Source organism: Mus caroli, unplaced genomic scaffold, assembly GCF_978045245.1.
Source record: "Mus caroli unplaced genomic scaffold, Mus_caroli_1 scaffold_11, whole genome shotgun sequence".
NCBI lineage: Eukaryota > Metazoa > Chordata > Mammalia > Rodentia > Muridae > Mus > Mus caroli.
Window position 1 is genome coordinate 61559546 of NW_028227266.1, and position 8641 is coordinate 61568186.

At 43.3% G+C, this 8641-nt stretch overlaps 1 protein-coding gene across 1 annotated transcript in view; it reads right to left on the reverse strand.

Moving 5' to 3' along the window:
* Pias1 (protein inhibitor of activated STAT 1) overlaps nucleotides 1–6023 on the reverse strand; it is a 110754-nt gene extending 104731 nt beyond the window's left edge. Inside the window, exon 1 of the mRNA XM_085844694.1 lies at nucleotides 5963–6023. The gene's annotated coding sequence lies outside the window, so the exon portion shown is untranslated. The remainder of the gene's footprint in view (nucleotides 1–5962) is intronic.
* Between the last annotated feature and the right edge of the window lie 2618 nt (nucleotides 6024–8641).

Genomic DNA, 8641 nt, shown 5'->3' on the forward strand with positions numbered 1-8641 from the left:
CCACCCCCACCCCTACCTCTCTCTCCTTGTCTCTCTCCCTCCTTTCCGCCCTCCACCCTTTTTCTCTCCTGAGTCTCACTATTCAGCCCTAGAATTTGCTATATAGACGAGGTAGATCTCTGTGAGTTCGAGGTCAGCCTGGTCTACAGAACTTGTTCTAAGACAGACAAGGCTACACAAAGAGACCCTGGGGTAGGGGTAGGGGAACAAGGAAGGAAGGAAGGAAGGAAGGAAGGAAGGAAGGAAGGAAGGAAGGAAGGAAGAAAAAAGGGAGGAAGGGGAAGGAAGGGAGAGAGAGAATAAGGAAGGGAGAGAGGAAGAAAGAAAGAAAGAAAGAAAGAAAGAAAGAAAGAAAGAAAGAAAGAAAGAAAGAGAAAGATAGGAGATTCTAAGACTCAGCTGTGATCTTTATTCAACCACCCAGAGCTATCATTCAACTCTTGACTTTTTGGTCTATAATATAATGATTATCAAATATCTGCAGCTTAGATTGCATCACCAAATTCGAATCCAGGCAGGCTTAGGGATTCAGCTCTGCTTGTAGACTGTTTATCTAACTGCCGAACATACAAGGCCTGTGTTTGACTTCTGACATTGCATAAAAATGGAAATTGTGGTACCTGAACAAAATCCTAGTAGTTGGGAGGTAAAAGATCAAGGATTCCAGTTCCAGGCAAGCCTGGGCTACAGGAGATCCTATTCCAAAAGAAATAATTTAATTTATTATTATTAATTAATTAATTTTGCTTTAGAGAGTCTGTGTGTTGTGGTACAGGCCTTTAATTCCAGCATTCCAGGCAGATCTCGTGGGAGATTGAGGCCAGCCTGGTCTACAAAGTAGGTTCTAGGCCAGTTAGGGCTACAAGTAAAGCCTTGTCTCAAATTTAATTAATTGATAAGTTAGTTAATTAATTAATTAAAAAGAGGCTGAGCCCTAATGTTGCTAGCTGCCTAGTATCAACTCCACATCTCATCACCACCTCACAATCATCCCTGATCGCCAGACTTGCTCCTTCCCCAAAAGTCTCACTATTATCCAGCATATATATATATACAGTATTTTCAAAATGAAATACAGGGAAGCATCCTTACTCCTATCTTTTTTATTTCCAGTGTCCAGAGCACCCATGAGTCCAGCTATTAAAATATATCCAAGGCAGCCTATTTTGTTCAGTCTTCACGACCATCACTCTCTTCCAGACTACCGGAAGGACTACCTGACTGACAGAGTCCAGACTGACTCTGGCTTTCCTGACCCCCAGGCGCTTCTGTCTTCTTGAGCCCTGTATTTGGAAATGACCTAGATAGCAAAGGCTAGTAATCCTACAACTTGCACTATACTCACTAAGCTTTCTGTTAACAGCTGAGTATGCAATACAAAGACATGATCCCAACACTTTGGGGTGGGGTAGGGCAAAGCAAGAAGGGTTTCAATAGTTCAAGGCCAGCCTGGGCTACATAGTGAGTTCTAGGACAAGTTGAGCTATATAGCCAGAATCTGTCCTGAATACTGATTGCAGGTGTGCACCAGTCTTTTTTTTTTCTTTTTTTTTTAATTTTTAATATTATTTATTACATATTTTCCTCAATTACATTTCCAATGCTATCCCAAAAGTCCCCAATAGCACCCCCCACTTCCCTACCCACCCATTCCCATTCTTTTGGCCCTGGCATTCCCCTATATTGGGGCATATAAAGTTTGCAAGTCCAATGGGCCTCTCTTTCCATTGATGGCCGACTAGGCCATCTTTCGATACATATGCAGCTAGAGACAAGAGCTCCGGGGTACTGGTTAGTTCATCATGTTGTTCCAACTATAGGGTTGCAGATCCCTTTAGCTCCTTGGGTACTTGCTCTAGCTTCTCCATTGGGAGCCCTGTGATACATCCAATAGCTGACTGTGAGCATCCACTCCTGTGTTTGCTAGGCCCCAATGCACCAATGTCTTAACACCAGGAAGTTAAAATTAAAAACCTGATAAATCCAATTCCTCCCCACAGAAGCAAAGTCTTCTTTCTGTTTTGGGGTGAGGGGGTAGATGAGAAGTCAACCCACACACCCCTGCACCACCCCCACCCCGACACACTAAGAGACTTGCTCTACCATTGTGATCAATGAACAAAGCCTACTTGCTGGCTCCACACTCTTTGCTGAGCTACAGGGGCACAGGGACAGAGACCTGGCAAGCACAGCTTCCTGCCCCACAACCCGCTTAGTGGTTTCTGAGATCCAGCCCACATCTCTCACAAGGCTCTAGATCATGTTCCACCTTTTTCTCCAGATTCCCTATATCACTTGTTTTTCTAGATGTTATGGCAAACTATCTAAGAGAAGCAACTTTACAGAAACAAGAATTACTCTGGGTCCCAGTTTCAGAGTATGGTCCACATTGATCCATCCTGGTTAGAAAGTCATAGCAGCAAGGGCCAATACAGTTGTAACAGATGGAGCATGAGACACCTGGTGACATGTATCAAAGTCAGGAAGCAGCCATTAGTGACTCTTGGCTCTCTGTCTCTCTCTTCCTCTCTCTGTTTCTCTGTCTAACTCTCTGTGTGTCTCTGTCTATGTGTCTGTCTCTGTAAGGTGCACATAACCCTAACTGGTCTGGAACTCAAAGATCCATCTACCTCTACCTTTCAAATGCTGGAATAAAAGGCACACTCCGTCACATCTGACCACAGATTCTCATTTGAAATTCATAGCAATCTCCTCACTGTAATATCCTGCAAAATTAAAAAGCAAGTCACCCACTGTGGAAGAAGGGGAAGAAAGAATAGAGCCCAAGCAAGCAATAGAGTACTATGGAACATCACTTTCAGGCAGGACAGGTCTGATGCATTCTTTTTTATTTTTTTATTTTATTTTATTTTATTTATTTATTTATTTATTTATTTTTGGTTTTTCGAGACAGGGTTTCTCTGTGTAGCCCTGGCTGTCCTAGAACTCACTCTGTAGACCAGGCTGGCCTCGAACTCAGAAATCCTCCTGCCTCTGCCTTCCAAGTGCTGGGATTAAAGGCGTGAGCCACCATGCCCTGCTTTTTATTTTATTTTATTTTTATTTATTTATTTATTTATTTACTTTTGATTTTTCAAGACAGGGTTTATCTGTGTAGCCCTGGCTGGCCTGGAACTCACTCTGTAGACCAGGCTGGCCTTGAATTCAGAAATCCATCTGCCTCTGCCTCCCAAGTGCTAAGATTAAAAGCATGTACCGCCACCACCCAGCCTGATGCATTCTTGACCTCATAGCAGCTATACTTACCTATAGGAGGCCTACACAAGACTGGACCCAATAACATTCCATTAAGGATGAAGGGCACGGGGCCTTGTGAGCCAAGGTCTATGGGTAGTTAATGGTTCCTTGGAGAAGGAAAGATGTTTTCTTCAGGGATATAGCCACAGCAAGTTGCCCATGTTACTGTATGTAAGTAACAGCTCAGCACTGTTCCTGTAAAGAACCCTAACTAATTTCATCGATGTACCATGAAAACAAAATATTTTTAAAAGAAAGGGGAAACAGAACTAGCTTGGAAGAAGGAGGAGATTAGCAGGAGTACAAGGGAGACGAGAGAGGGTAATATGGGTGGGGGATGAATACAATCAAAATATATACATGTATGAAACTTATCACATATAAAATGTGCCAATAAAAAACTTTTTAAAATAAGCTATATACTCCAGAACACAATAGCACAGAATAAAAACTCCCTGTGGTGGCTTGAATAGATATGGCCCCCATAGAGTCATGTATTTGAATGTTTGGCCCATGGGGAGTGGCAGTATTAAATGTGGCCTTGTTGGAGTAGGTATGGACTTGTTGGAGGAAGTGTGTCATGGTGGGAACAGGCTTTGAGGTCTCCTATGGTCAAGCTACTCCCAGTATTGTGGTGAGAATTTTAGTTTCTTTGAAAAACACAGAAGTATTATAAGAATGTGTTTTCATTTTAATCCTAGGTTTGGGATATGGGGCGACTTCTGATTTTCCACAGCAGCTGACTATGATTTGCCTCATGCTCTAGCAGCGGTGTGATTTTGCCAGCTGTGAGACATTTGAAATTCTGGGTTGTTTTCAGAGGCTATGTAAATGCTAGAGCCCTGACAGAAGGGGCTGGTTGGCCAGGTGGTGGTTGTATGTGGTTTATTGTGGTTTGTCAAATAGCCCTGCACAGAAGAAACAAGAAGAAATTAGATATCCTGACAGAAAAGATCAAACTTGCTCCAAGGAACCTGATGCCCCTAATCAGCAGAAAGTAGTCTAATGCTATTCTTGCACCCTTTCCTACCCCTGACTTTATTCAGGGGCTCTCTCTTTCTCTCTTTCTCTTTCTCTTTCTCTTTCTCTTTCTCTTTCTCTTTCTCTTTCTCTTTCTCTTTCTCTTTCTCTCTCCTCTCCCCTTCTTTCTTTCCTACCTAGTGTTAGGGGGTTGAAAGGGAAGAAGAGGGGTTGAAAAGGATGGAAGAAAAAACCCACAAATTAGCCAAAATCCAATAACACAGTGTGGGACACTGTCTCCTTTTGCTGCCTTCAAATCAAGATGTACTCTCAGCGACTTCTCTAGTATCGTGTCTGCCTGCAAACTGACATGTTTCCTGCCAGGATGATAATGGACCATGATGTGTTTATAAAAAGATAAAGAAGTATAAGATATGTTCTATGGGGGTGTATGGTGAGGTATGGGGTAAGGGGGTGCCTCAGTGGGCCATGCTGAGGCATCCCTTCCCCCTGAGGGATGAGCCACATGACAGTATAGTATAGAATAGAGTTTATTTGGGGCGTGGGGAGGGGAGTTAAGAGGGTAGTAGAGGCAGAGAGAGAGAGAGAGAGAGAGGGGAGAGGAGAGGGGAGGGGAGGGGAGGGGAGGGGAGGGGAGGGGAGGGGAGGGGAGGGGAGGGGAGGGGAGGGGAGGGGAGGGGAGAGGAGAGGAGAGGAGAGGAGAGGAGAGGAGAGGAGAGGAGAGGAGAGGAGAGGAGAGGAGAGGAGAGGAGAGGAGAGGATGCTAACAGATCAAACCTCTGAAATTGTAAGCCAGCTACAGTTAAATATTTTCCTTTATAAGAGTTGCTGTGGTCATGGTGTCTCTTCACAGCACTAACTCTCAAACTAAGATACTCCCTTTCTAGGGAGAATGGAGCATAGCCAAGAACAATTAGCCTAAAGCAAGACTGAAACCCAGCAAGGCAAATGCCAGGTCACTCAGCTCCACACAGGGCTCATGACAGCAGAAGGTGGGCTCCATGGGGGATTTGGGCAGCCTCAAGTCCCTGGTCCTGCCACCTGCAATACATCTAACCTCTTTCTTGGGATTCTCCCTTCTGCCTGTAGCTTTCTTTAGTTTCTACCCCATAACATTCCATGTTTCCATTGAAACAAGCTTTACCTTCTGAGCTTCACACAATGGCCTCTCAGGGACTCTTTGCAGAGAATCTGTAACAAAATATTACTGAACACTTGGCTGAATTTAACAAGAAATGAGATAAAGGGAACTGGCTGCCTTGAGACTAGGAAAGAAGAGCAAAATCCAAAGACTAACAGGATTAAGAGAAGAACTGCTTCTCAGTTTAAAGTAGATTTAAAAAATGTCAAAATAATAAAACACTCAAATATGAAATAATGAGCTAACCAACAGTATTGTCAATGTTCCCACATTAAAAACCTCTCAGTAGATTAAGGTGTCTGAGAATGAAGGTTGGATCAGAATAAGACTTTGGGGTTGTCTTTCTCTGAAACGACTGGGTGAGAATATTTTGTCAGGGAGAGGGTATTTGGTGGCCAGTTAACGGGGACTCCCACAGTCCTAATGTCTGTTCAGAGACCTGTGGAGTCTCCTCTCCTAACAATGTCAGGACTGTATGTCTTCCATTCCATTTCAGATTAACCTGACTATGTGAATTGGATCAATAACCTGTGAGCTTCTGTGTGTCACTTTGAGGCAAAGGCTTCAAGATCTGATACTTACTCATTTCCTTGTCCTTGTCCTCGTCCTCTTCTTCATCCTCTGCCTCCTTGTCCTCTTTCCCTCACTGCCCTAGTGATAACAGAACACATCTTAGGTTCTATTATGCTTGGTACCCGAGTGCCAGCGGAACATTCTGCTAAGCCATCATTTAGTATGAGCCAAGAATTACATTTTGATGTATTCCTGTGATGCTAGAGATCAGACACAGAGCATCTCACATACTCAGCACACGCTGTCACTCAACTACGTCTCAAGGCCAGGAATAAACCTTTGAGTTAGGCTACTGAGATTTTAGGGGGGCTGTTACTGTTGTTTACTACTACACCCCTAACCTTACTCTGACCAAAATAGCGGCACATATGATTAATCCTTTTAGAAAAAAAACATTACTAGTCAGGAAAGAAATCAACACACTACAAAACAAAAGAAGTTTCATCAGACTATAGATCCATTAAGATTGGTGGTTTTTTGGTTTTGTCTTTGTTTTTTTAAAAACTAGGTTTATTTTTATTTTATCTTTGTTGTTATTGTTTGGAGACAGGGTCTTACTATGTAGCCCTAGCTGTTCTAGAACTCACGATGTAGAGCAGACTGGCCTCAAACTGACAGAGATTCATCTACTTCTGCCACCTCAATACTAGGATTAAAGAAAGGCATGTGCTATCACACATGGTTACTCATTTTTATTTTTTAACTATGTGTGTCTGTGTGTGGGTATGCACAACATGAATGCATGTCCCCACAGGGTCCAGAGGTATTGGATCTCCCTGGAACAAGAGTTTTAGGTTTGTGAGTTGCCAGATGTGAGAGCTGAATATCAAATTCAGGTCCTCTGCAAAATCATGTCTTAGTCGTTGTTCTATTGCTGCTTTAAAGAGATGCTGTGACCACAGCAACTCTTATAAGAGTGTCTTAGTTATGGTTTTAGGCTGTGAACAGACACCATGACCAAGGCCAGTCTTATAACCCCAGAGCCGAGCCACATGGCTGAAGCTGCTGAATTCTACTGCTTGCAGGAACTAGAACATGACCCCCCCTTATACTATTACATTATCACTGGCTTTATGTTTTCCAAATCCTTCACTGCCTAAGCTTGGCTATCCTGGATCTTGCTCTGTAGATTGACCTTGAACGCAGAGATCAGCATGCCTGTCTCCTGGGATTAAAGGTGTGTACCACCGTGCTTGGATCTAAATTTAGCTGAGTAGGATCTTGCCCCAAAGTCCCATTCCCTTAATCTGTTATCTCCTAGAACACAGAACACAGAATTTTGCTCCATTTCACTTCCTGGCACACCTTTAATACTCGAACCATATATTTTATATTTTTCCTTTCTAAGCTTGCTATACCTGTTCAAACTTCTCTTCATAAGACTTAACCAGAGAACAAAGTCTCTGCTGGGCTTTTTTGAAACTTCCTTTGTCAATGCAATTAATCTGAATCTCTTCACCTTAGCCTCAGGGGGATTTTTCAGACAAGCCAAGAAGTAGCTACATTCTTCACCCAAATACCACAAAAACAGTCTTTATGCCACATTCTGAAATTCTTCTCCTTTGAAATCTCTTGGGCCAGGTCAAAACAGTTCAAATTACTCCCAGCAACAAAGTCTTCCATATTCCTACTAGGATGACACATTAAGCCCCATTTTAAGCATTCCACTGCTTTCCAAATCCAAAGTCCCAAAATCCACATTCTTTCAAATAAAAGCATGGTCAGGCCTATCACAGCAATACCCCACTCCTGGTACCAACTTCTGTATTAGTCAGGTTTCTCTAGAGTCACAGAACTTATGGGTAGTCTCTATATAGTAAAGGAATTTACTGATGACGTACAGACTGCAGTCCAACTCCCAACAATGGTCAGTAGCAGCTGTGAATAGAAGTCCAAGGATCTAGCAGCTGCTCAGTCCCACACAGCAAGCAGGCGAAGGAGATACAGACTTCCTTCTTCCAACGTCCTTATGTAGGTCTCCAGCAGAAGGCATAGCCCAGATTAAAGGTGTGTACCACCACACCTTTAATCCCAGATCTCACTGTCTTAATCTTCTGGAATTCATAGCCACTATGCCTCAAGATCTCCATACCAAGATGCAGGTCAGAAACTTCTATCTCCCAGCCTCCAGATTAGGATCACTGGTGAGCCTGCCAATTCTGGATTGTAGTTCATTCCAGATATAGTCAAGCTGACAACCAGGAATAGCCACTACATAAAAGAAAGCATTTAATTGGAGCTTTCATACTGTTTCAGTGCTTTAGTTCATTATCATCATGGCAGGAATCATGGCATTCAAACAGATGCTGGAGCAGCAGCTGAGACCCACGTCCTGATCCATGGGCGGAGAGCAGGAGTAGGGGGTGGGGTGGGAGATGGCTCTGGGGCTTGGCATGGGCTTTTGAAACCTCAAAGCCTACCTACAGTGACACACTTCCTCCATCAAGTCCAGACCTCTGAGTCCTTCTAATTCTCTCAAATAGGGCCACTCGCTGGTGACTAAACATTCAAATATATGAGACTATGGGAGCCATTCTCATCCAAACCACAACTGATAAGCACCATTAGCTACTGAGCCAATTCCCCAGTCTACAAATTTTAAGTTGTATACAATGAAAGATGCTATAAAGCAATTAGACCCCACATCTCCTGAGGCTCAGGGATCACCATGGAAGAAGAGACAGAAAG